We start from the raw sequence: 27,455 nt of genomic DNA, 5'->3' as shown, positions 1-27,455 counted from the left end.
CTTTGTGGATTTTCACATCATGCATTCTGATCCCACTTATCTCCCTGGTCCCTCAAATACACCCTCTGCCCTTGCAACTCACCCCCAAAACAAAACCAAATTTAAAAGAAAAACCAAAACCCAAACCCAAGAAGGAAACCAAAGAAAAACAACAAAGAAGACTTGTCTCTTGTCATGGAAGCTGTAGTGTGGCCCACTGAGTCACACCATTTACTCTTTAGTCTGTTCATCCTTTCTTCCAAGCGTTCCTTTCCATGAGTCATTGGTCTGGCTCGAGGCCTCTGGTTTCTGCTTCACCACTGATAATGTGCTCTCAATGGGGGCACCTCTTGGACATCCTGTTGGTGTCCTGTGTCATGGAGATCCTGCTGATTTCTTAAAAATTTATTTATTTATTTATTGTATATATAGTGCTCTGCCTGCATGTACACCTGCAGGCCAGAAGAGGGCATCAGATCTCATTACAGATGGTTGTGAGCCACCATGTGGTTGCTGGGAATTGAACTCAGGACTCTGGAAGAACAGCCAGTGCTCTTAACCTCTGAGCCATCTCTCCAGCACCCCTGCTGATTTCTTTTTTTTTTTTTTTTTTTTGATTTTTCGAGACAGGGTTTCTCTGTGTAGCTTTGTGCCTTTCCTGGGACTCACTTGGTAGCCCAGGCTGGCCTCGAACTCACAGAGATCCACCTGCCTCTGCCTCCCGAGTGCTGGGATTAAAGGCGTGCGCCACCACCGCCCGGCCCCTGCTGATTTCTTAACAGCATTTTTTTTTTAATTTTTAAGATTCATTGATTTATTATGTATACAGTGTTCTGCCTGAATATATTTCTGCAGGCCAGAAGATGGCACCAGATCTCACTACAGGTGTTTATGAGCCTCCATGTGGTTGCTGGTAATTGAACTCAGGACCTAATCCTACTCACTTTGACAATTTTAAGCACCAGAACTCCCATCAACAAAAGCAATGCAATGTCAAGGTGTTGAGTATTCCTCACGGGAAAACAAAATGGTGATAACAGAAGAATGCACGGTATTCAATAAGTAACCTAAACATGAATACATCCATGGAATTAGTGAAAAAGGAGACTAAAAAATCAAAACGAGATGATACTGAGGTGTAGGCAGGTTTTTCCAGGACACACAGTCACCAAGGGAATAAGAGTGTAGTAGGAAGCAGAGGGTGGAGTCAAAGGAGGCATTTTGTCTTTATAAGGCATCACGCCAGAGGAGCTACAGAGTCAGCTGTTAAAGAACACTGGTTATTCTTGCAGAAGACCCACGTCAGATTCCCAGTACCCGCACAGTGGCTCACAACTGTTTGAACCTCCATACCTTGGGGGATCTCACACCCTTTTCTGGCCTCCACAGGCACCAGTCACAAATATAGTGCACAGACATATGCAGGCAAACACCCATGCACATAAAATACAGCGAAAATAAACAAAAAGAATAATGCTAGAATGTCTCTGGATGCTCTTGAAAGCTGTTCAATAGAAATGGACATGGTAATACTGCAAGGGACCGAAATGAGTCCAGATCTCTAGCCCAATCTTCAAAAGAACAGAATAGCCCACAGACACTCCACAGGGGAAGTGGGAGGCCAGGAATAGATGTGGGCAGCCCTATAGTTTGGTAATAGGAGGCTTTTGATCTCCAATAGAAGGCCTAAATAAAGGGATTTGAGAAGTTATGAAGCAGCCATTTTTGAAAGTGGGAAACAGCCTCTTAAAGAAAAACACAAGACTTCATGGGAGTGTGCAGTGTTCATCTTAAGTTTGTGATCAAAGGCTCAAAGGGAAATATTGATGGGGGTGGGGGTGTTGGAGAGATAGCTCAGCAGTTAAGAGCACTTACTGCTTTTTCAGAGGATGTCGGTTCAGTTCCCAGCACCCACAGGGCAGCTGACAAAAAGTCTGTAACTCCAATCCCAGGGAATCTGATGCCCTCTTTTGGCCTCCATAGGCACTGCATGAATGTGGCACACATTCATGAAAACACTCATACACATGAAATAAAAAATAATACGCATTTCAAAACTATTAAAACAAAACAAAAAACACTCAAGAGGAATCTAGTCAGCCATGTTGGTGATATTTCTTCAGCAGCAGGGAGGAGATGGTCTAGCTTCATCCAGGTCACCTTACTTCAGGTGGGTGAATGATCAAAATAATTTTTTTTCCCTATCAACGGTAACTAATGCTCACCAAGGGCCAGAGTCTCCCTCACCCTCTAATACTTTCATGTAAAGAAATCCAAACCTTTTACTCTCCCCTACCTAGTAAAACCTTTCCTTACACACAGCCCCCACCCTCCTCCAATTCCCAAACTTGATGATCTGCAGCAGCCAACACCTTACCTTCTTCCTTCATTTCCTTTGGGCTGATTCATTTAAAAGTTAGCCAAGCAGGAAAGATTATGAGGTGACCCCAGGCAGTAGGAAAAAGACACAGTCACCACCTCCCCTAGGATAAGAATGAAGTGAACTTCCTGCCTCTAGTGTACTTGCTGACCAGGTTAATTTATTTTTTTGCAAAAATAAATTGCCTCGCCAACTTGCTTTTGCTCTTGGTGTGTGTGTGTGTGTGTGTGTTTTTTAATGTGTGTAACATGTAGAATGTTTCTTTTCAACAGCATTGCTGAGGGAAAAGAAGCCCTTGTCCGTATGTAAGGGTGCAGTATGAGATGACTCAGCAAGGTTAAGTGTGAGCATAATGGAGCAAGGAGGGTAAGTGTGAACCTAACGGAGAGCCACAGGGCATGGGCTTGCAACAGTGCTATGTGTGGAAAGAGAGCTGGACACAGATGGAATGCTGTGCAGCCCTGGAAGAGCTTTGGGCCATTTTATCTGGCGGCAAATGGAACTTAAGTACAACTCACAGAAATGAAGACAGGAGCTGGGGAGATGGCTCAGGGTGTGAAGGTGTTTGCCACTAGCCTGCTGACCTCAGTTCCACCCTCAGGACCCAAACAGTAGGTGAGAACCAACTCCCATAAGTTGTCTGCTGACATCTACATGGAGTCCTTCATACATGCAGCCAGACACATACACAAAATAAGGAAAGTAAAATAATTTGGGGTTTATTTTTATCATTAAGGAATTTCTTGTGTCTGTATACATGAATGCAAAGGCTGGAGGCATGGATCCTTTGGAGCTGAGTCATACGTGGTTTGAGCTACCTGACATGGGAAACTGAACTCTGGAGGAGCAGTATGCAATTTTAACTGCTGAGCCCTCTCTCCAGGACCCAGTAACACGTTTTTAAAAAGAAGATAGCAAAGCCTGGCAGTGTGAGACACACACACACACACACACACACACACACCTGTAATATGTAAATGACAGGCAGATCTTAAGTTTGAGGCCAGCCTGGGCACACAGCAATATCTCATCTGAAAGAAACAAACACAAAAGAACCCAAAAGTCAGCTGAGGATGTAGCCGGGTTGGTAGAGCTTTCCTAGTATGCACAAAACGCTGGGTTCCACCTCTATCACAGCATAAACCTGATAGGGTGGCACATGACCGTAATCCCAGCAGTGGGGAGATAAAGGCGGGAGGGGTCAAAATGTCAAAGTCATCCTGGGCTACTACATAGCAAGTTGAAGGTCAGCCTGGGCTATATAAAAATTATGTCTCAAATAAAAATAAATAAGTAATACAAAAATGTAAAAGGGTAAGGAGATGGCTCAGTGAGTAAGTGCTCACTGCGCAAGCCCGAGGATGTGAGTTCCGTTCCTGGAACCCAGGGTGGAAGGCGCTGTCCTCTTGACTTCCACACGGACACGATTGGCACACAACACACATAAAACAAGAAACTAGAAAAGAGAGCAAGCACGCCTAAGGCTGTGCCCGATGTCACCGCGAGAACAGTTAAGGACCATAAAAGAAGGGGAAATCACAAAGGGAAGTGAGAAGGAAGGAGCACGCAGGCTACTTTAGACAATGGCTACCTTTCCAGAGTCAAGGAAGAGAGGTAAATCTCCGGCTCAGAAACACCGGCAGGGGTTAGAACGAGTACGATCCCGCCACACCCACACCAGGGCACACCTGAGAGGTGACCCAGACCGCCCGAAGTGGGCGGGCACAGGTGAGAACCGAACGGCTGGCTAGTGCGGGCCCCGGGGGCGGGGCCTCCGACCGAGGCCAGGCTCGCCGAGGCTCCCGAGGGGCTGCGCGGTGGCGCAGGCGCATTGCAGCCCTCCCCCCCCCGACGCGGGCGGCGCCCCCTGGCGGCGGCAGCGTCCTCGCGGGGGCGGAGTCGGAGGCGGGGGGTTGCGCTTGGTGACGGGGGACGCGCGGCCGCAGCGCACTGGACCAGCGGCGGAGACCCAGGACTTGGAGCGCTGACTGCGGCGGCCACGGCGGCCGGGAGCCGCTGGGAGCTGGGGCGCAGCGTGCGGTCGGTGATGAGGGCCTGTGGCGGCGCGCCGGGCGCCGGGCCGGCTGGTGAGAGCGCGGGAGGTGGGCGGCGCGGGCCGGGAAGATGGCGGAGAGGCCTCGCTGCGGCCCCACGGCCTGGCCCGGGCGGAGGCCCCCCCAGCCGAGTCGTGCTAGGAATCGGGGGCCCCCAGGTGACCCGGTCAGGGAGCGTCCGCGCGAGGGTGCCGCGGCCGAGGGCCAGGAAGGGGGAAGGCGGGTTTGCGTGAGAGAACGGACCGGAGGGTGGGTGTGAGAGTGCCATGGTCTGCACGCGTGCCCGGCCTTTGGATGGGTGTGAGTGCGTGTGTGTCCCTGCCCAAGATAGTTGTGTGAGAGCTCTTGGTTTGAGGTGGTTGGGTTTGTGATGGACCTGAAGGTGGGTGTGAGAGGGGAGGGTGTCTGGCCTGCAGACAGGTGTGTGTAGTCAGCCCGAGGACAGGTGTGCGAGCGTCTGTGCGTGTCCAGGCCCAGAGCCGGTGTGCATGTGCCCTTCCTACGCGCTCGACTCCGTCCGTTTGTTCCCTGTAGTCGGGGTGGTGAGCGATGGTGTTGCCGGGCGAGGATCTTGCGGGCCAGGCTTTGTCCGCGAAGCCCGGGAGTCGGTGGGCGTCTCTAGGTCGGGTCATGGCTTGCTGGCGCATGGTGCTCCCTGGCTTCGCCGTTGGGCCTCTGCGGCAGGCTCGGGTGGTCCTCTACCCGGCCTTTTCAGTCTTGGAACTCCCTGGGCGCCTGCTGTTAGCAGGCGTGGGGTGGGTGGGGGCTGCGAGCCGGCAGGCTATGCGTCCCGGCTAGGCTGTCTTTATTTTAAAACGTGCTGCCCGCTTCGGGCGCGGCAGCTGTGGGTGTGTTCCATGCTGCTGCTCGCCGCAGCTGCTGTGGGCGCTACGCAACCTTCAGCCGCAAAAATGCGGCTGGGCCCCCTCCCCCTTCAGTGTTGTTCGGGTTGGCCAGGCCTCCAGTGACCTCTGCAGAAAAACGTACAGTTGCGAGGCTTCAGTTCCTCCCGTGGCGCAGACAATACGGACGTTTGTCTGTGGGGAGCTAGGGAGGGCAATTGAGCACCGTGTCCTGGGCGCAGTCTGTAAACAGCAGGTGGTTTTGTCCATGGCTCCCCCTTTTTACAACGAACGAGGGGGATGGGAATTAGAAGGAGGAGAGGTGTGACTGCATAGTCGGAAGAGCCAGTCTTGAAGGGATTCCGCGTGCCTAGGAGGGAATGGAGAGGTGGCTCCTTCCAGCTTGTGGTCTAATCAGCTGCCTTGCCAGAGGCTGGAGCAGAGTGAAAATGAGTGCTGGTTCTGGAGCCAGACTGACCGCCCTTGAGTCATGACTCCTCCTTTACTGGCTTTGTGGTATTAGGTAAGGTCCTCTTTGCCTTTGGTTTCTTGGCTATAAAATGGGTACACTAATAGTACTGGTCTCAGAATGCTGTTGTGAGGACTCTGTGACTTAAGACTTGTAAAAATTTCACGCCTGGAAGTTTTGAGGGTTTGTCAGGAATTGTTCTTGCTACTAAGTTGCAGGCCGTCAGGGCTGGCTGTGGATTGGATTAGGTGCTACAGAGTGCATAAACTGAAACAATTTTTTTTTTAAAAAATTTTGATTTAGACAGGGTTTTGCTATGTAGCTCAGGCAGTTCCAAACTCATGATCTTGTCTGGCATGCACTGCCATGCTTGGCTTAAAACATCTTAATTATTTTGTGTGTTTAAATTATTTGCATTGTGTGTTGTATGTGCCAGCACAGGCATGTAGAGGTCAGAGGGTAACTTTCAGGAGCTGTTTCTCACCACCTACCATATGGACTCCAGGGACTGAATGAGATCAGAGTGCCTTTACTCACTGAGCCATCTAGCTGGCTGGAAGCAAATCTTTATAAAGGTAAAACAGCCAATACTTACATAAATTGTGTAGAGGTTTTTTTTTAATTTATTTTTGGAAAGCAAACAAGCAAGCATCTTATGAGCTACCATAGAATACCACAGTACTGACTGGGATAGATGAGATGGTGTTGCCAGAAAAAAAGATGTGTGCAGTTCCTGGTCCACAGAGCCACTGTTCAACGTCACTGAGTTACCCTTGAGTTAAGAAAGGCCATTTTAGGTCGGGCGGTGGTGGCGCGCGCCTTTAATCCCAGCACTCGGGAGGCAGAGCCAGGCAGATCTCTGTGAGTTCGAGGCCAGCCTGGGCTACAGAGTGAGTTTCAGGAAAGGAGCAAAGCTACACAAAGAAACCCTGTCTCGAAAAACAACAAAACAACAAAAAAAAGAGGCCATTTTATTAAATAAACTTTGACACTGAAGATGTAAGTAACAAAATGAGAGCTTGGCATTACTTGCACAGTAACATGCCTTGGTAAATTATTGGAAGAAGGTAAGACAGGCTTTAAAACAAAGTGAGGGAAATTTCCATGTTTTCCAAGGATATGGTTTGCCTTGAATCTGATCACTTTCCCCTGTTTATCTCAGCTTTTCTCTCTCTCTCTCTCTCTCTCTCTCTCTCTCTCTCTCTCTCTCTCTCTCTCTGTGTGTGTGTGTGTGTGTGTGTGTGTGTGTGTGTGTGTGTGTTTCTGTCGCCCTGGCTGCCTGGCTGTCCTAGAACTCGCTCTGTAGCCCAGGCTGGCCTTGAATTCAGAGATCCACCTGCCTCTGCCTCCCAAGTGCTGCGATTAAAGGTGTGTGCCACCATGCCCGGCTCAGATTTATTCTTGAAAATGACAAAATTTCATTTATACTCAAATAGAAAAATTAAGTAAAGGCTTGAGATTTGTGTGACTGAAGGTGAGGATGTTTGTTTTTTGGGAAAAGGTGTCTAGCACTTGGAGATGGAAGTAGGAGAACTGAGGCCAACCTGAGTTATATGAACCACTTGAGTTATATGAGGCCATGTCTTTAAACAAAAGAAAAAGGTAGTCCCATTTCATTCTGGCCTCTGCCATATGTGTGCGGGGGCAAAGGTCATGGATTAGGAGTTACTCCTAACAAAGACTCACAGGTCCTTGCACAATATCACAGTCTAGCTGGTGCAGCCTCTCCTCAGGTGTCTTGACTCCTTGATGCCATTGAGGAAAAAAAAAAAAAATCCTCGAACTGTGTGCCTATGCTGAAATATCTACTTTTACCAACAAGACCCCTCTGCTGGATCATGCACAGTCCTCACAGTTAACTTTTTTGGCACCCCATAAGGATGCCACAAGGCTTTACTCATTGACATAGACTAGATATGCAGCCATGTGCATACAGACAGTGTTGGCTACCTGCTCATGAGACCCTTTTCCCATTGTCTTTCTTGCCTCTCTAGATAAATCTTTACTCTTGCCAGGTGGTGGCACATGTCTTTAATCCTAGCACTTGGGAGGCAGAGACCAGCTTGGTCTACAAAATGAGTTCCAGGACAGCCAGGACTGTTACACAGAGAAATCTTGTCTCAAAAAACCGAAGGGCGGAAAAAAAAAACAAATTTACCCTTAGGTATTAATCTCTCTGAGGTTCCTGTGCCTCCTTGTTCCTTCTCTTATTGGCCCTTTGAGTTGCTCCCAACTTTATGTCCCAGGTCTTCCCTGTGCCCTGGGACAGAGTCTGACCTGGACTTGGTCCTTGGGCTGGGAAGTTTCTCCTCACCTGGCTTTAGCACTGCCCACGTCTGCTTCTGCAGTGATGAAGAACTGGAGCCCAGTGGCTGACATTTACAGGGTGTGTCTTTTTGAACTCAAGCGGGTTAGCTCTGCCCACTGTGCTGTCCTTCCCTGAAGTGTGCCCCTGACATAAGTGAACTTCATTGGCATCTGCTGTTAGTTACGGTGATGTGTAACTGCTCTTCTCTGCTCGTGGTCTTGTGTTGAATCCATACTAATCTTTTTACAGTGTGTGTGCTGAGAAAATCCTGGCATCATCTGTTTTGTTCCACTGTGTGTGTGTGTGTGTGTGTGTGTGTGTGTGTGTGTGTGAGTGTGAGTGTGTGTGTATTTATGTTTAAGTTTTTGGTGGCAAAATCATAATAGCATTAGAAATATTTTCCAATATTCCATACAAGTATTCCCCAAGCATTGCTTGTTCATTACCTTTTAAATTGAACAATTAATCTATGTGCAATTACTTGTATGTGCATTTTAGTGCCACAAACATGGAGCTTGGAAAGGAGACAGGCCAGACATGGGTTGAGGATATAGCCCAGTAGAGTGTTGGCCTAGTATAAACAATGCCTCAGGTTTGATTTCCTAACACCCCATAAAACCAGATGTGGTGGCACATGCCTTTAATCCCAGCAGAGGCAGGCGGATCTGAGTTCGAGGCCAGCCTGGTCTACAGAGTGAGTTCCAGGACAGCCAGGGATACACAGAGAAACCCTGTCTTGAAAAGCCAAAATAAATAAATAAAAGCGGGGGGGGGGGGGGGGGGATGAAAGAGAGACGGCTCTCCTAACCTGATGCCCTCCTGAGTTTGTCCCTGGGTCCCACCTGGTAGAAGGTGAGAAGTGACTCTGCAGAGTTGTCCTCACATGCACATGCTGCTGTGGGATGTACATTCACATACGTACATACACAGAGTAAACACAGAAGTGGAATTTAAAAAGAAAGAAATCAGGCCAGCAGGTAGAAAGGCGCTTGGCCGAATGAAGCAATGCTTATGACCAGAGCTCAATCCTTGGAACCCATTTAAAGGTAGGAGAGACTCGGCTCCAGAACGTTGTCCTCTGACTTCTACACTTTTGCCAGGGTGCACATCTCCTCCTCCCACCCCACCTCCGCTTCCCCCCTTCTCATACACACACATAGACAAAGTAATAATAATAATAATAAAATACATAAAAATTTTAAGACTGGAGAGATGGCTCCGGGTAAAAGTGCCTGCTACCAAGCCTGATGACCTTAGTTCAATTCCCAGGACTCTCATAGTGGGAGGAGAGAACTGACCCCCAGAAGATGTCTTCTAACTTCCACGTGAATGTATAAAATAAGTTGTATGTGTGCGTGTGTGCATGCATGCCTGTGTGTGTGTGTGTGTGTGTGTGTGTGTGTGTGTGTGTGTGTGTTTCGAGATGGGGTTTCTCTGTGTAGCACTGGCTGTTCTGGATCTCGCTCTGTAGACCAGTTGGGCCTTGAACTCACAGATCTGCCTGCCTCTGCCTCCTGAGTGCACCACCACCGCCGCTGGCTGTTTTTTGTTTTGTTTTGTTTTTTGGTTTTTCGAGACAGGGTTTTTCTGTGTAGCTTTGCGCCTTTCCTGGATCTCACTCTGTAGACCAGGCTGGCCTCGAACTCACAGAGATCTGCCTGCCTCTGCCTCCCAAGTCCTGGGATTAAAGGTGTATGCCACCACTGCCTGGCAGTGTGTTTATATTTTTTTAAAGACAGGTTCTTAGCCATTCATGGTGGCACACATCTTTAATCCCAGTACTCTGGAGGCAGAGACAGTAATCTCTGTGAATTTGAGGCCAACCTAGTCTACGTAGAGAGACCCCGTCTCAGGGAAAAAACAAAAGCCACAGAACCCGACAGGTCCTTACTGCAGCACAGGCTGGACTGAAACTTACAGAGCTCATCCGCCTCTGCTGCTGAGTCCTGAGGTTAAAGGCGCCTGTCACCATGCCTTCTCCTCTTTTTATAAATAAAAATATAATAGAAAAGTTAAATGTTTAAAAACTTCAGGGGCTGGATAGATGGCTCAGTGGTTAAGGTTTTGTTCTTCTGGAGGATCTGGGTTCAATTCCCAGCACTTGACTGGTAGTTTACAACTGTTTGTAATTCTGGTTCCAGGGATCTGATGCCCTTTGTGGGCAGTGCATGTACATGGTGCATAGACATACGTGTGGACAAAACACCAGACACATTAAAAACAACAACAACCTTCAAAACAGATATGGTGAGATGGCTTAGCAAGGTTCTTGCTGCTAAGCCTGATGACCTGAGTTCAACATACACATGGTGGAAAGAGGGAACTGATTCCCAAAAGTTGACCTCTGGCCTCCACATGCATGTACCCCCACACACGTACACATACATACATACACTTATACATACATACATACATACAGGTGTGATTTAAAGAAAAACAGCAAGCTAGGAGTGGTGGGTGCTACATACTTTTAATCCCAGCACTTGGGAGGCAGAGACAGACAGATCCTGTGAGTTCCAGGCCAGACAGGGATACATAGTGAGACACCATCTCAAAGAAAACCAAAACAGGGCTGGAGAGATGACTCAGTGGTTAAGAGTATTGGTTGCTCTTGTAGAGGACCTGGGTTTGGTTCCTAACACCCACATGGATGCTCAGAATCCTCTGTGACTCTAGTTCCAGAGGATCTGACGCCCTTTCCTGGCTTCTTCCAGCACTGCACTATATGATGCACAGGTGTGTATGCAGAGAACTATCTATATACATAAAATAAAATAAGTAAAATCTCGAAACAAACGAATAAAAGTCCAACCCAAAAAACCAAAAACCAACAACAAAAACTTAACAGAAAGAATGAAAGGCCAAAATAATTCTCTAGACTAGGGGTCAGAAGTTATAATCTAGCCAGGTGGTGGTGGCGCACGCCTTTAATCCCAGTACTTGGGAAGTAGAGGCAGGCGGATCTCTATGAGTTCAAGGCCAGCCTGGTCTACAGAGCGAGATCCAGAACAGGAACCAAAACTACACGGAGAAACGCTGTCTCGAAAAACCAAAAAAAAAAAAAAAAAAGAAGAAGAAGAAGTTATAATCTATAAGTAGATACTTCCTATCTTCCCCCACTTCCCTGGTCTCTTTTGGCAATAAAGTTTTATCGCTACTCAGCCATTCCTGTTCATTTTTTGATTGCTTTGATTGCTTTGGCAGAATTGAGTAGTTACGATAGGCTACTCGCGTATGTACAGAACTGGCCTGCTCTAGAAATTTAGAGGGCAAATGATTGCAGAGACTGCAGTCGTGAGGGAAGGCTCATTTTCCCTCAGTGAGAGTTGAATCTGGGAAAGGAAGGATAGCATAGCATTGTAGATAGGTGCTTCAAGTTTGGAAGCAAAGACACAAAAATAGGGTATAGATGGCTTTTAGAGCTTTAACTTTGTGTAAAGAATAAAGGGAAAGCTGTGTGTGGTGGCACATACCTGTATCCCAGCACTGGGGCCCAGGGTGAGGATGGGGTAGTGGAGGCAGGAGGATCAGGACTTGAAGGTCATCTTGAAGAGCTTATTTCATGCTCACATTTCATTTGTTTATATCCTTGTTTCCAGACTAGGCCAACTGCTTGTTTGGGACATGTTTTTTTTTTTTTTTTTTTTTTTTTTTTTTTTTTTTTAATGGGTAGCAAGAGCTCACTGAGTTTGGACAAGCTTCATCTTGAACTGGTGCCTCAGCTTCTATGGACCAAAGCAGGGTAGGGTGTACAGCTCTCTCGGAGGGGCAAATGGAGATTGGAGACATTATCGTGCTTCCACGGAAAATGACTTACCATGCTCCCTGCTGTGTGTGTGGTTTCAGTTGGGTGGAAGTGAGGTGTACCTAGACTTGGGTGGCTTCTCTCAGCCTAGGATGGTAGTCAGTCCATCTGCATACAAGAGCCACTAAGGTTCTCGTATACCTCCCCTCCCCCTTGTCAGACTTGGTCTCTGTGCTTTGGGACCACAAGTCTGCTTAGTTACTCGTAGCACCCTTGGCCTTGAGTCCCCCCTTCCGCATTGTTGCTGATATGTATCATCCAGGCGTGATTTTGCCCACTCCCCTCTGGCATTTGACAGTATCAGGAACTAGTTTTGTTTATCCTTCTGGGAGGGCATGGCCAGGGACTTGTGGGGACAGGGATGCTGATGCTTTGTCACCCTTGTGTTCCTCCTGGACTTCCAGGGTCTCCTATACTGCTCTCTACAGCCTTGAGTGTCCGTAGTCTGTCGTCTGTCATTCTCCCTTGACAGCTGTTTGGCTAGTGGGCGGGGCCTTAGCGCTGTGGCTCTTTTATTCTCCAACTCCCACCCCATCTTGAGATAGGATTCACCATGTGGCTGTGGCCCTGGCTGTCCTGGAATTTGCTATATAGACCAAGCTGGCTTAGAGCTCACGGAGATCCGCCTAGCTCTGCCTTCTGAGTGCTGGGATTGAAGGTGTGTGCTCAGCAAGATATGTATTTTTATATCTTGTTACGTCTGGTCTTTAATGTCAGTAAAGATAGGTGAGTAGGAGCTGTAGTTATTCTCAGTGTCAGGAGATGACTCTCTTTTCTTCTGTGTTGGCTGCTTCCAGTTAATTGGGGTTTTTCTTTTCTCTTACTTTCTGAAGTTTAGCCTGTTTGATTCTGGGTTCATGTGCTTTATTTTGCTTCCTAAACTTTTAAATTTTGTTTATTAATAGTTAAAACAGATAATGTAGTCACATGGTGGAGAAGTATGCAGGTGCTTGGTGAAACCTGCTGGTTTCTTGTGGAAGTTGGGAGCCTGGTTCCCTGGTTCAAACGGTCTCCTGTAGACACTTTTAAAGTGTTCGTGTGTATGTAAATGTTTCTGACCTGTCTTAGTCACTGTTCTGTTGCTGTGAAGAGACACCATGACCAAGGCAATTCTTTTTTTTTTTCAAGACAGGGTTTCTCTGTGTAGCTGTGGCTGTCCTGGAACTCACTCTGTAGACCAGGCTAGCCTTGAACTCACAGAGATCCGCCTGCCTCTGCTTCCCAAGTGCTGGGATTAAAGGTGTGCGCCGCCACCGCCCAGCTCAGGTAATTCTTATAAAACAAAGTGTTTACTTGAGGGCTTGCTTACAGTTCCAGAGGTTCACATCATGGGGAGCATGGTGGCATGAATGCGCTGGGCCCCTGGCTGAGAGCTGCATCCTGATCTGCAGCTCAAGAGAGAGAACCTCCAAGTCCACCCTAGTGACACACTTCCTCCAACAAGGCCACACTTCCTCTGCCTTATAATCCTTTCAGATACTGACACTCTGGTGACTAAGCATTCAAATAGATGAGACTGTGGGACCTCATATTTAAATTCTCATTCAAACCACCCCATGACCCTTGCCCCTTCTGCTCTGTTGGCAGGTTGTCCCGTATCAGTACATTTTCCAGTGCTGAAAATGGCTGTGTGGTATTCCGTAGTAAGGGTACATGTTGTAACTTATGTAACCAGCTCCTGCTGGTGAATCTTGTGAAATTAATCAAGGCGTTAGGCAGTTTTGCAAATGTATGAATGTATCTAGAGACATTCCTTGAGAAGTAGTATGTATTTCTTTAGTCAGTCATTCTATGGTAGCAGTTTTATCTCTTCGTTTGTTTTTGTCTTTTCAAGACAGTGTATTCCTGGCTGTCCTGAAACTCTCTCTGTAGATCAGGCTGGCCTTGAACTTCAGAGATCCACCTGCCTCTGCCTCCTGAGTGCTGGGACTAAAGGTGTGCACCGCCACTGCCCAGCTCAGTTTTATCTCATATGTCTTTAATTCTGTGCTGCTTTTGGCCGTTTGTTCCCCCAGTGTCTACCTCTTTGTATTTTAAATGTTATAGTTGTTCAGACAAACGAGTTTCTCCACTGGAACAGAGTCACCATTTTGTGTTTTCTTATGGTCAAGAAGGGAATCACGGGCCGGTGAGATGTCTTAGCAGGTGAAGGTGCTTGTGGGCTGTGGGAAGTCCAGTGTAGAGTGCGTATCGGAGAACCAGGCTTGTCAACCATTGGGCCTGTTATTCTCCATGGAAGGAAGGGAATAATGCCTAGTCACCTGGAATGCCAGAGTGAACAATGGCCAACAACTTGGTGATTCTTTACTATTCTATTAGGAGCCAGCCACCACCTGAATCCCCCCAATATCCTGAGCACTGGTTAGGCCCTAATCCTGAAGTAATAGAACACATCCTTATGAAAGAGGCCCCATGTACTTTTTATCCTGCACTAATGGAATCTGTCCTTAATGCTTATCACAGATCCTTCCTCTAGGCCCTAGCCCTGAGTTCTGTTTATCAACCAATATAATTTATTCTTATTGTAAAGGTCAGAGGTCACAAGTTATACTGTGTTGAAATGTGCAAGAAAAGTAGACTATGAGGTTAGTCTCTGGAAGGCTAGGACCCAGTGTTTACAAAGATGAAACTGTCCTGAGTTTCATTCTTCACCCCTCCCAGATAGTCCCCCCCACAGGCCATGAGGCTTGCAGTGGGGTGAGGGTGGGGGTCCCCAACACTGTCCAGCCTGAGAATATGAGTATGATCCCTGGAACCCACACAGTGGAAGGAGAGAACCAAAAAGTGTCTTCTGACTTGCACTCACATGCTATAGCATGTACACACAGGTGGGTGCATATGCACACACATACAGTAAATAAATAAATGTAACTAAAAAAAGAGGAAAACACACTTCTGCACAAAAGGTGGCCAGATATTCACAGTAGCTGAAAGTGGAACAACCCATAATATCATCAACGGATAGATGGACAAAATGTGATAGATCCATAGCAAGGAATATTATTTGGCTATATAAGAAGTGAGTTATTGATTCCTGTTACAACATACATGAACCTTGAAAATACTATGCCTAACCAGGGCGGGTGGTGTAAGCCTTTAATCCCAGCACTTAGGAGCAGAGGCAGGTGAATGAATCTCTGTGAGTTTGAGGCCAGCCTGGTCTACATAGGGAACTCCAGGACAGAAAAATTGAGACTCTGTTTTGAAAAAACAAACAAACAAACAAAAAACAAAAACAAAAAAAGAAAATACTATGCCTAGTGAAAGAAGCCAGACACATGTATGATTTTATTTATTTATTTGGCTTTTTAAAAAATTTTTGGTTTTTCGAGTCAGGGTTGTATAGCCTTGGCTGCCCTGGAACTTGCTCTACAGACCAGGCTGGACTGGGACTCATAAACATACACGTCTCTGCCTCCTGAGTGCTGGGATTAAAGGCGTGCACCACCGCCCTGCTCATGACTACGATTTTTCAAGGAAACATTCCACAGTTGGCAGTCAAAAGGTTCTGGCCTTGGTGTAGTCTGGGGTTTGTGTCAGGGCAGAAGTCTCTAAGGTGTTTGCTTGAAGCTGGTCTGGGTGCAGAATCCTTGGGTTGCACTTTGTCGTGGATCACGTATATCCCGTTACCACCTAAGCTTCAGCTCTCGTGTAGATTAGACCACCTTCCTGTCTACTGTTGGGTTGTTGTGAGGCAGAGGTGTGGATGAGTTTCACCAGGAGCCGATAGAACACTTCTGCCCTGTTGCAGCCTGGTCTTAGGGGAACAGTGTACAGAGTGTGAACGGAAGTGGAGTGTGGGGGTGCAACTGCCCTCCAGGTATTGGTGTGGATGTGACAGTCCCTCTCCACCAAGTTCCAGTCTTTGTTTGTTTACCACCTCCTTTTGTGTGTGTGTGTGTGTGTGTGTGTGTGTGTGTGTATGCGTATGCACACATGTATACTCGTATATGCATGTGTGTAGAGGCCAGAGTTCACAGCTGGTGTCTTCTTAGTTGTTCCCTACCCTATTTTTTGGAAACAGTCTCACTACATCTGGAGCTCACTGATGCCTAGGGCCTCTGGCCAGCAAGCGCCTGAGAGCTTCCTCTTTCCAGCTTCCTGTGCTGGGCTCCAGGTATGTCCTACTGTGCCCGACTTCTCCGTGGGTGCTGGGGAGAACTCAGGTCCTGAACCGTTTGTGTGGCCAGCGCTTGCTTTACCAGCTGAGCCCTCTTCCCAGCCACCTTCCCCGTGTTTTACATGGTGGCCCCTTCCTTTCTTCCTCCTCCTCCTCCCACTTCCTCTTTCCCTTCTGCTCCTCCTCTTCCTCCTCTTCCCCTTTGAAGCAGGATTTTACTGTAGCCCAGGCTGACGTGGCATTCACCTTACAAGGTCTGAGATCATGGGCATGAGTTACCACCCTGGCTTTTGTTTTCTTTCTGTAAACAATGTCCCAAATACCTGCTCTCCTCCTCATGCTGGACTCCACACAAAAGCTGCTGGGTGGACCTCCTGCCTGCTGGCTCCACCCCGCCACCTATTAAGATATATACTTCTGCGGCCTGTTAAACAGCTCAGGCGCCGTCACCAACAGCCCTCTGTAATGAGACCACCTTTGCCTAGAAGCCAGGTTAAATTTGACAACCCTTAGGCCACAAAGCTTCCTATGTGTCTGCCTACAACCTCAGGCTGCTGCTAGCCATGCCACCCACAGATTGTGAGCACAATACAATCCTGTGTCCCCAACAGAGACCCGGACTGTCTCCCTCACCTCTGGGTATTGAGTGGCAGGTGGCTGGTACACATCGGGTGTCAAGAGAGACTGAAGTTGGAGTGACAGCAAGCAGACCTGACAAACAGAACCAGGCACTGGGACCCTGCCCAGCCATTGAAAAGGGTTCTGTTGCTGAACGAGGACTGTCCTTGGCCAAGTGGCCTTGGGCAGGAAGCCCTGTGCTTTCCCAGGAGACACCTGGGGCAGATGCACATCCCTAAAGAGAACCCACAGGATGATTTTTGGGACCCCACAGCATTATACCTTTCAGCTTTTAGAAACCAGAGCTGCTTATAGTATTTTTGGCTACAAGAACAAGGATTTTCGCTCTCGGCCTCTTGGTCCTTGGCTCCCTCTTGCTCCTCTTGCCCGCCCCGCCTCTCCTCTTTCTTTCTCACTTTCCCCCTCTTTCTCTCCTCTCATGGCTGGTTCAGTCTGCTTGTCATGTCCCATCTACTACTTTCTCTCCCTGCTCTGGACTCTCCCAGATGCCTCTGCTGTTCTCTCCCTCATGTCTACAAAAAACCTTCTCCTCAACTATTAAAAAAAAAAGAACAGATGTTTTCATAGCACAGTCAAATACTGAGTATAAAACAAAAGTCCACATCACAACAATAGGAAAGCAGCCTGCAGAGCTCTGGACTCTACTGCACCGTGACTCCTAAGACATGCAGCATGCAATCTGATGTCCTAATAACAAGAGACCCGTGGGCTGGAGGAATTTGTCCTGTGTAGGTCTGAGCACAGTCCTGACTGCTGGGAAAGTGCCCTCCACCAGAGCCCCCGGGAATGGCAGGGAGGACTCTAACAGAAAACTACCAGTAGTATTCTAGGACAACGGTTCTATGAAACTTAATTGCCACCCCATCCAAATAGTGCTGGACCCTCCAGCAGCTTAAAAAGAAAAGGAAAAAAAGAAAACAAACAAGGAACACTGGCTTTGAACTTGTTATAAAGCTGAGGATGACCTTGAACTCTAATTCTCCTGATTCTACCTCCTCTGCCCCCAAGCCTTTTCATTTTTACAGTGCCAGGAGTCAAATCTATGGCATGTGTGAAGTATATGCCCTACCTCTGAGCTGTCCTCACAGCCCTACCCAGTTTTTAGTTGGTTATCTTTATTACAGAACTGTATGTTCTTTATGTATAAAAGTTCCTGCTCAAATACATGATTTACAGATACTTTTCACTGTATGTGTGTATATATGTGTGCGATATACATGTGCATGTATGTGTGTTTGTGTATGTGTGTATAGGCCTTAAATTGATATGTTGTATGTCCTTCTTGATTGCTCTTCATTTGCTGAGACAAGGTCTCTTGCTGAACCCAGAGCTCTTGTTAGCCAGCCTGTCCAGAGGATCCGACTCCACCTCCCCAGGACTGGGATTACAGGCGACTGCTGTGCCTCTCTCATGCTTCCACGGGTTCCGGAATCTAAACTCTAATCCTCATTCTTGTACAGCAAGTGCTTTATCCATTGAGTTGTCGTCCTAGAAGGTTTTCACGGTTTTGATAACATCATTGAGAGCACAAACATTTTAACTTGGATGAAATCTAGCTTACTTTGTTTTTAGTTGCTCATATTTTGGTGTTGGAGCTAAGAAAGCACTGCCTAATCCAAGGCCACAAAGATTCATTTCTGCCAGGAATGGTGACACATGCCTGGTCATTCCAGCACTTGGACGGCTGAGGCCAGGGGTTTGCTGCGAACTCCAGACCAGTCTGGGTGTGTAGTGCGTTCAAAGGCAGTCCCGGATACATGGCAAAACTCTGTCAAAAACAAACAAAATAACAGAATCTTTACTCCCGTGTTTTCGTTTTAAGAATTGTGTGGTTTTAGTTCATGCACTGACATTTTTATCTTTATATGTTGTTTTGCATGTTATCTTTGCCTCTATCTGTTTGGTCCATTTGAGATATTTTTATTTATGAATTGAAGGAGAGTTGAAATAGGGTCTTATGTAGCCAAAGCTGGCCTCAGACTCACTCTGTAGCTGAGGCTGGCCTTGAACTCCTGATCCTCTTACCTCTACCTCCTGAGAGCTGACATGACAGGCATGCACCACCATGGCCAGCAGAGTTAATTTTTTTTTTTTTTTAATAGATTTTGAGGTCAGGGTCCAATGTTATTCTTTTGTGTGTGGCTATTGATCTTTGCTAGCTTCATTTGTTGGGAAAATTCCCCATTGAATTGTTTTGGCACCCTTGTCAAAAATCCCCTGTCTGTAAATGGACGTTTTATTTTCCCGACGTGACTCTCCGTGTTGTCCTGTCTGGCTCCGTGCCAGGCCCTATTGTCTTCACTCCAGTAGCTTTGGGTGGGTTTCCAAGTCAGAAAGTCTGAGTCCACCACTTTGTCTTTTCCAAGATTATTTCTTTATTATTTATTTTTTGGTTTTTTGAGACAGGGTTTCTCTGTGTAGCTTTGGAGCTTGTACTGGAACTCACTTGGTAGCCCAGGCTGGCCTCGAATTCACAGAGATCCACCTGGCTCTGCCTCCCGAGTGCTGGGATTAAAAGTGTGCGCCACCAACGCCCGGCTTTTCAAGATTATTTTAGCAATTCTGGGTCCTACAATTTCCATGTTACCTTCAGGGTCAGCCTGGCCATTTTTTCAAATAATACAGGATTGACTTTGGCAGGAACTGTTGTTTAACATGTGGGTGAATGTGGGGTGTTTATAGTTTAATAATGTTTAGTCTTTCAGTCCATGAACATGGGATGTCTTATCATTATTTTTGTCTCTGATTTATTTCAACAATGTTTTACAATTTTCATTGTTCAATTCTTGTACTTGGTTAAATTTATTTCTAAATATTCCTTTTGATATTATGTTTTCCAGATTTTAATTTTAGATTTTCCATTTCAAGTGATCCTTTTAAAGGTTTTTCTTTTTATGTGTGTGTTTGTATGCGTTCAAGGGTGGTGTGTGTGTGTGTGTGTGTGTAGATTGGAGGACGACTTCAAGTGTCGTCCCTCAGGTCACACCCCCTTGTTTTTTTTTTTTAGATTTTTTTAAGTTTGTGTGTATGAGTGTTTTGCATGCTTACACTATGTGTGCCGCACGTTTGCCTGATGCCCTTGAAGGTTGTAAGAGGGTGTTAGTCCCTGGAACTGGAGTTATGAATGGTTGTCAGTCATCATGTGGGTGCAGAGAATGTATTTGAATCAGGGTCCCCGCAAGAGCAACAAGTGCTGTTGACTGCTGAGCTCTCTCCCCAGCCCCCAACTGTGTTTTTTTGTTTTGTTTTGTTTTTTGTTATTTTTTTGTCTTGACATAGGGTCTCTTGTTAGCCTGGAATTTGCCGAGTAGGTTAAGCTGGCTGGCCTTCTGCCCCAGGCTGCCTTCCAGCATTGGGATTACAAAGTGTTTGCCACCATACTTGGCTTTTTTTACATGGGTTCTAGGAACTAAACTCAATACTCATGGTTGCAAGGCAAGCATTTTACCAACTCAGCTATCTTCCCAGTCTCCACGTTGTTCTTTTCTTGATTTTTGAGACACAGTTTCTCTGTGTAACCCTAGCTGTCCTGGAACTTGCTTTGTAGACCAGGCTGGCCTGGAACTCAGAGATCCATCTGCCTCTGCTTCCCAAGTACTGGGTTTAAAGACGTGCCCCATCACCGCCCCGTTTAGGTTTTTCTTTTTAATATTAAGTATTTGAGAAAATGTGCAAAAATTAAAACATAAAGGGAAGGCCAGCAAGATGGTCAGTGGGTAAAGGCACTTGCTGCTAAGTCTGAGGACCTGAGTTGATCCTTCCTATGGTAAGAGATGAGAACTGTCTCTACAAGAGTAGTTTACCCTGATCTTCACATGCACACAGCAGCATGCATACATACACAGACAAAGTAAGTTTTAAAAGGGAGGAGAGGCTGGTAGTGAAAAGTCTTTCCTTATACCGTAATTGTCCAGGTCCCCTCCCTGGCAGCAGCTAGCTTTCCCTTTTCACCGTAATTGTACTTGAGTCACTTATTACTTCCCCGACTCCAGGATATAAATGCACAGTTTGTGTGTCTGGGTCTCACAGCTGCTGAGCTGTCGCAGTGAGGATGCTGACCGGCCTTTGCTCTCCCTGTCCCTGCATCCCTGCATTTGGAGGAGAGAGATTGTGTCTGAGTGGCAGACACGTGGAGGAGGGCTCACCAAGAACATGATTTGAACAGAGCTGGAGCGGAAGAAGGCAGACCAGCTGGAGAAGAGGGATCCTTCCTGAGAGAGAACACTGCAAAGCCCACAGCTACAGCTGTCCTTGTGTAGAGGGCATGAGGACACCATGGAGTAGGGCCTCCACCAAAGTGCCGATGGAGTAGGTGATAGGACTCTTAGATGATTTGTTTTAATTGTGTGTGTGTGTGTGTGTGTGTGTGTGTGTGTGTGTGCATGTTCGTGTGTTTGGGTGCATATGTAGGCCAGAGGACAGTCTCAGGTGTCATTTCTCCTGTGCCAATCACTTTGGTTTTGCTTCTTTATTTTTCCTATTTTTCTTTCTTTCTTTTTAATGTTTGTTTGAGACAGGGTTTCTCTGTGCAGCTTTGGAAACTGTCCTGGAACTCACTCTGTAGACCAGGCTGGCCTCGAACTCAGAGACCCGCCTGCCCCTGCCTCCCGAGTGCTGGGATTAATCCTGTTTTTCTTGAGACAAGGTTTCGCACTGGACTGTGGCTTCCCTGATGGAGTAGACCGGCTGGGAGGGGTATTTAGCGGCTGGGAGGGGTATTTAGCATGACTGACACCGGCTTGGGAGGGTGGGAGAGACTGTGCTGTCGTTTCCTGCGGTTGCGTTAACTGCACGTATAGGAAGGGGAGCTCCGGATTAGCCAAGGATCCAGAGCGCCGTGAGGGAGAGGAGGGAAAATCTGATGCCAAGAATCTGGACACGGGGCTGCCTCCGTGCGTGCAGGCTGGGGGGTCCTGGGTGGGAGGTGCTGAGCACTGGAGTGGTGGGGTTCCACCGGCCAAGCTCAGAGGTGCTGGGTGTGGGGTGAGCAGGTGGAGATGTTCGGCAGGCCGTGGTGGTGCAGGAGGGAGCGGCCGTGGTGGTGCAGGAGGGAGCGGCTGTGGTGGTGTGAGAGGGAGTGGCCGTGGTGGGACCCACACACTTGGTTTGCACTGTGGTTAGGATATTTTCTCATTTTTTTGGGACATAGTCTCACTGTGTAGCCCTGGCTGTCCTGGAACTGACTGTACAGATGAACCTGGCCTCACACTCACAGAGATCCCCCTGCCTCTGCCTCCCACTGAATGCTGGAACTAAAGGCATGCGCCACCACACTCGGCCCTGAGTTTGGATCTTGAGTGTCCTACAAGGGTTCTTGTGTAAAGGCTTGATCCTTGGAATGGCGTTACTGGAGCGGAGACTGTTGGTAGAGTTTCTAAAGGTCTTTTAACAAGATCCCAGGACCAGCTATCGGGGAAATGCTGAAAGATCAGAGACAAAGGAACGGCCTTTAGAGATGTCCCTCTGACTGAATCCTCTGACTGAAAGCCTCCAGCTGAAAGGGACGCTTCTGACGAAAGCCTTTAGTTCTCATCTCCTCACACCTTAGAGACCTTTCTCTGCCCAGCCATCACTTCCTGGGATTAAAGGCGTGTGTGCCTCCCAGTACTGGATTAAAGTGTGCCGCCATTGCTCGGCCTCCATGTTTAATCTAGTGGCTTGTTCTGTTCTTTGATCTTCAGGCAAAGTTTTATTAGGGTACACCATCTATCACATTTCCCCCTTTTTTGCTAAAATAATAAAGAAGGTTATAGCTAATATAAGAAAAACCATATACAGTAAGTAAAATAAGTATATATAACATATACAGTCAAGAATTATATTAACAATGTCTAGTCTGTTAACATTTGACAGATTCAGAGAAAACACTCCATTATTTATCCTATTTTAGTGAGTCCAAAGTGTTGCACCTAATTCATTTTCTATCCTAACTTGTATATCCAACCCAAAACTATCTTTTGATGTCTTCAAACTTACACACTTTACACCTCTTTAGTGAGTTTCTTTTCTGAATTTGTTAACAAGGAAAACTAACTATAACTATCTAGTCTTCAACTCCATCAGAGACCCAAGAAGGAAAAATATTACCTAAGTAAGTAGGAAGTACAAACAAGCAAATTCCAAAAAAATGTGAGAAATGACAGAACAGCTGGCTGCCTAGACAGTCACCCAAGGTTCCTCTACAGCATTGGGGCATCATCTTCAGCCTACAGGCCTAGCATATCTGACAGACTTTTCTGTGAAGCAGGATTTTCTGAAGGGTCATCCTACTTTGTCTTGGCAAGTTTCGGCAGTCCTTTCTTTTGTGCCCTGCTTGTCCATTTGGACAGCATACTGTCAGTAGTTGAGGTAAGGGCACTTTCTTGCCCAGTGGCTAACTTTTGCCACAAAGAAAATAAACTCTATATGGAGTTTCTTTGATGCCCATCATCTTCTCTAAAGTAGATTGGTGCTGCCAGGAACAGACATGTCTCATTGTCATAAAAAAACAAAACAACAACAAAAAAAAAACCAAACAAACAAAAAATGAATCCATGCTATTAAAACATCTTAAATGCCATATTCTGTAGATCTCTGAAATGTTTGAAGATGATCTATCTAAAATAAATCTGTTTGACCTTGAAAACATACCTAATAAAAATTTGTAATGATTAACTACTAACTTTCATTTCTTTATATCCTAATTAATTGGTAATAATAACTTTCAAGGACTAGAAAATTGCATTACATTGTTAAATGAGCTGTACAGGTACAATACCTTAAACAAGGTATTAAGCATATGCACAGTATGTTCTAACAAAATTAATCTCAAATTTGTATCAGCATACAAAATTTGTATATAATATACAAAAATCCAATTCAATGTAAAATATTTAAAATTAATAGTTGTTTTTTAAAAGTAGATTCAATAATCTACCTTTTTATCTTATATTTATTCCTGTTTTTTCAGAGTAAATTCAATAATCTACTCTTTTATCCTATTGCTTCTATATAATACATTTCTATATCATATCGCCCTTTCTTCTTTTAGAAAGAGATTGACTATGACCAATAACAGTTTTTTTTTGTTTTTCGAGACAGCGTTTCTCTGTGTAGCTTTGTTGCCTGTCCTGGATCTTGCTCTGTAGTCCAGGCTGGCCTTGAACTCACAGAGATCTGTCTGGCTCTGCTTCCCAAGTGCTGCAATTAAAGGTGTGTGCCACCACCACCTGGCTCCAATAACCGTTTTTAACCAACCCCTGAATGTGGCAGAGTCCTGTTCTGTTGTTCTCTTTGGGGGAGAGGGCCAAATAGGCTCAGAGTCAAACCACACAGACTCTAGGAGAATGTTGAAATAATAAACTCAATTTATTTAGGAAGAGGCAAGCCTTATATACCCTCCACTACAACCTGGGGGATGGTGTGGTGAATATGCATCTGCTGGTGTGACATGGCTGCCTCTCATTGGTCCAGGTCATCTCCAGATCATGTCTCAGGGGCTGCTGCTGAGGCCCTTAGGCAGACCCAGGTTGGCTCTCAGAAAGTATCTTTTTTACTGGTTTGGGCTGCTGGCCCTCAAGCCTGTTAGGGATGAGTCATCCCACACCTAAATATAGACCAACATCCATAATCCATTTTTTGGAAGTGTGGGCATAGTTTTCTAGATTATTTCCTGCTGATTGGGGGTGCCGGTAGTCTTTTGGGGACACAAAGAATATTTAGGATTATGGTCGAGTCCTGATTGGAGTAGTCTGTGAGGCTGTACCAACTCAGCTAGACATCTCGATGTTGTCCTGAGCAGTTTGTAGTCCAAAGCTGATCTTTGGGTGGTATTTGTCAGCTTGATGATGTTATCATAGTCCATGTGTAATCATCATTGTGGGATCACAACATCTTTTCAAAGACGGCAAAGGTCGCTATTAGGTGTGGTCATTGTTCACTGTAGAAAATCTTTTTTTTAAGGACTTTTTTTCTGGATGATTTGTCCTTTTTCTTCAGATGTTCTATTTGTCCAGTGGTCTTCAGATTCCTTAACCTTCATTCTCCCATAAGACAAAAACAAAACCCCTCCCCAGCCCTAACTTTGGGCAGGTTCTCTTTTGGCAAGTTATATCTGATCAAATGAAAAGCATTTATTAGTGATATAAGTTAGTTTAAATTGAATGGTCATGCTGATTGATGAACTCTTCTAATTAAGAGGTCTCTCTTGTTCAAATTGAACCTTTATCAATTTTGATGGTATCCATAGCCTTTCTTCTCCCGTGGAAACAAAAGAAAAACCTTGTCCCCAACAGAACACATATCCTGGTTTCTATTGTGAGGTCAGCGCATCTTTAAAGTATACAGGCTGATTTAATTCTGTTATCCAGTGTCTCTCTGCAGCTGTTGTTCCTTTCTCATTAGCATCGAGAAAATTCAAAGTTAATAGAGCATTATGTAATTTATTTCTGGGATTTTTTTTGTCACCCCTTTCTATATAATTAGCATATCCTTTAGAATACGATTTGACCTATCTATGACTGCTTGGTCTGTAGGATTGTGTGGTATACCTGTAATATACTTTATATTGTAATAAGCAAAAAAACTGTTTCATTTTACCAGAGACATATGCTGGAACATTGTAAGTTTTAATTTGTGCAGGTATACCCATGATGGCCATAACTTCTAGCAAATGCATGATTACAGAATCAGCCTTTTCAGAACTCAGAGCAGTTGTCCATTGAAATCCTGAGGTTTCAATGGGGTGGTGTACATATTTCAGTTTTACAAATTCTACAAATGAAAGGCATCCACTTGCCAGACTTCATTCCTCTGAGTATTCTTTGGGTTACATCCTGCTGGTAGTGCAGTTTGATTGTATAAAGAACAAGTAGGGTATTTCCTTATAATTTCCATGGCTTGTTGCCGGGTTATGGAAAAATCCTTTTTTAAACCCTTACTATTTACATGATTTTTTAAATTCTGAGGCCTCCAGCAAATTTCCTAACAATAATTTATCAATTTTATCATTACCTTGTGCTAGAGGGCCTGACAGACCTGTATGGAATTGAGTGTAAGTTATATATAAGAGATGGTTCCTATTCCTGATTATTTCCTGTAACTGAATAAATAATGAAGTTAATTCTGACTCATCAGGGATAAATTCGTCAGTTTCAATGTATAAGACCACTCTTCCCACATACTGAGAGTCAGTAACTATGTTAAGAGTGGCACATGCCTGTAATCCCAGCACTGGGGAGGCAGAGCCAGGCAGATCTCTGTAGTTCGAGGCCAGCTTGGGTTACCGAGTTAGTTCCAGGAAAAGGCACAAAGCTACACAGGGAAACCCTGTCTCAAAAAACCAAAAAAGAGTTTCTGAAAAATCCATTAATACCATCAGAATGGCATATAATTCTGATTTTTGGACAGAATTATAAGGACTTTGAAACACATTACTTAAATTTTCTAATTTGTAACCTGCCTTTCCTTTTTGGTTTGTATCAGTATAAAATGTAGGGGCTCCAGATATCGGTGTTTCCCATACAATGTGAGGCAGCATCCAGTTAGTTCTCTTTATAAGTTTAATTCTATTGCTTTTGGGATATTTGTTAATCTCTCCCAAAAAAATTACTGTAAGCCCTTTGCCAAGGTTCACTTTCTGCCCATAATTTGTCAATTTCATTATTAGTTAAAGGTACTACAATTTCTGCTAATTGGCAAAGTCTTGATTTTCCTTTTAAAATCAACTCAGAGATCTTTTCCACATAAGTTTTTTATTTTTTACTCTGTTTATTTGATAGAAATATCCATTCCAATATAATATCTTTGCTCTGCATTAAATTCCTGTAGGAGAATGCTTAGAGGGTAAAATAACCAAAATGCAAATAAGTTTTGGATCCAGATGATCCACATGTGCATCCTGTATTTTGTTTTCCACTACTGCCTGCCTCTGTTTTCTTTCCTAGACTGAGTCAATCTTATGTAGTCCAGGGTGGCTTTGAACTCACAAAGTTGTAGATGGATCTCTGCTTCCTGAGTCCTAGGATTAAAGGTGTGTGCCACCACTGCCTGGCCTCAATGTTTAATGTAGTGGCTTGTTCTGTCCTCTGATCTTCAGGTAAATTTTATTAGGGTACACAATATGTCACCACAGGAGACCTTTAGCATGGGAAACTAAGTAAGAGATCCTTATGTCGTGTACAGCAGGCTGACTAGCCTGCTCAGTGTTGGAGAATCTTGACCACTGGGATTAAAGATGAGTACCACTGCATCCAGCTCCCTATGGGAGTGACTTGGTGGGTGAAGTCAATAATTCTCAATAATTCTCTTTCCTGTAAGTCAATGATATTGGATAGTTCATTATAGTGATAGAAAGCTAAAACTTATTCATGTTCCAAAGGTGATGCCGAGAACCCCTGAAACTCCATGGGACTGTGATACACACACTAGGTCAGTGTCACTTCAAAGCCTCTTTGAAGAGTAGGGGATCCTGTTCCAAGGTGCTCCTGGCCAGAAGAGTGGCAGGGTCTTGGGCGGTTGCTCTGAGCATGAGCACTGAAGAGTGTCAGTGTTTCTGTGTCTGGACACAAAGACAGGTTGGTTGGATATGGAACTTGAACTAAGAGCCATATTTTCTTCTGGAGCTGTGTATGGATTTCCATGTTTCTCAGAAGCAGCTGTCATGAAAAGGCTGCACAATGGAGCTTTAGCATGTGTGGATATGCATGTTCACACCCACGCGTGCAGAGGCTACCGAAACAAGATTTTCACACCCATTCATGCCGGGGCTACTAAAACATAAGGTGTTCATACCCATTCCTGTAGGGGCTACCAAAACGAGATCTTCACACCCATTCATGCTGGGGCTACCTAAACATAAGATATTCACACCCATTCCTGTA

General features: G+C 45.6%; 1 protein-coding gene across 2 annotated transcripts in view; it reads left to right on the top strand.

Annotated features, from left to right (window-relative positions):
• The first annotated feature begins 4,265 nt into the window (after positions 1-4,265).
• Positions 4,266-27,455, top strand: part of Arhgap39 (Rho GTPase activating protein 39) — a 105,331-nt gene continuing 82,141 nt past the window's right edge. For both annotated transcript variants that reach the window (XM_028870993.2, XM_028870991.2), the window contains exon 1: positions 4,266-4,446. The gene's annotated coding sequence lies outside the window, so the exon portion shown is untranslated. The remainder of the gene's footprint in view (positions 4,447-27,455) is intronic.

This window comes from Peromyscus leucopus, chromosome 20, assembly GCF_004664715.2.
Source record: "Peromyscus leucopus breed LL Stock chromosome 20, UCI_PerLeu_2.1, whole genome shotgun sequence".
In the NCBI taxonomy this organism is placed as follows: domain Eukaryota; kingdom Metazoa; phylum Chordata; class Mammalia; order Rodentia; family Cricetidae; genus Peromyscus; species Peromyscus leucopus.
Note: the sequence above shows the minus strand (reverse complement) of the source record. Positions and strands in the feature narration are given on the sequence as shown.